At 40.2% G+C, this 1,134-nt stretch overlaps 1 non-coding gene across 1 annotated transcript; it reads right to left on the reverse strand.

Moving 5' to 3' along the window:
* Positions 1-249: 249 nt before the first annotated feature.
* Positions 250-366, reverse strand: LOC118858888. Its single transcript, XR_005011006.1, has one exon. It is a non-coding gene; the product is annotated as a U5 spliceosomal RNA (small nuclear RNA).
* Positions 367-1,134: the final 768 nt, after the last annotated feature.

Genomic DNA, 1,134 nt, shown 5'->3' on the forward strand with positions numbered 1-1,134 from the left:
TTCTCCTGATAGCAGGAAACTGGCATCTGGGATAGATGCATATCTATAGCAATCACAGGATCATAGATATAGAATTAGAAGGGACATGAAACATACTGTAGTCCAACCCTCCTTATTTTATAGATAAAGAAATGTGGCCCATAGAGGTTAAGTGATTTGCCCAAGGTCTCACAGCTAATAGTTGAAGTGGAATTTATATCCATTTCTTCCTGACTCCAAATCCAGTACCCTATCCACTAAACTCTGCTGCCTCTTGGAGTCCTCAAAAATGGTTATATATGGTTATATATTCATAACTGTTCCATTCCACAGAAATTTTTAGTAAAAGGTGAAAGATTTATATGATCTAAAGAGAAACCAGACAAGGCTTTAAGAATCAGAAGTCCCAAGCACTGAAGGATCTGGGCCAGATAACAGTTAAGTATAGTTTGTTTCAATTATTATTAAACACACCAAAATAGCTTTCCTAATTCTCCTGACTAACTGAGCTGCCTATTGGGACTGTCAACCACTTTCTGATAATAGACTTTGAAGATTTCTGACATGAACCCAAGGTTTTCAAAAACTCACTTTAGGCCAAATCTCTTGTGAAAAAAATCAGGAACTTATGTGTGTGGTCCCAAGACCTACAGTGAAAGCCTTTGGTTTTGATAAACTAGTCTAGACCCAATGATTGCCATGTTAGTTTTCATCTTCGAAAGAGAGATGGCTCAACATATGGCTGGGTCAATGATATTTCTTCTAAGTGACATGCTCATTATCCTTCAATATCCCCCTTGTCTGTAGTTCAATCCAGAAGAACCCACATATTTTATGTTGTTGAGGAGTACTCATGTTCTCAGACTAAGAGTCATTCTGGATTCCTTGCTATCTCTCACCCTCCATATCCAAGCTATTGTGAAGGCCTGCCAATTTTACCTTTGCCACATCTTTCCAATGTTCCCCCTTTGTCCTCTGACATTGCCACCACTCTAGTGGAGGCCCTCATCACCTCACCCCTTGATTATTGCACTAGCCTGCTAGTGGATTTGCCTGCTTCTAGTCTCTCCCTGCTCCTAAAATGTAGGTCTGATCATCACACATACACACACACACATACACACACACACACACACACACACACACACACGGGCT

This window comes from Trichosurus vulpecula, chromosome 7 (assembly GCF_011100635.1).
Source record: "Trichosurus vulpecula isolate mTriVul1 chromosome 7, mTriVul1.pri, whole genome shotgun sequence".
Lineage (NCBI taxonomy): Eukaryota > Metazoa > Chordata > Mammalia > Diprotodontia > Phalangeridae > Trichosurus > Trichosurus vulpecula.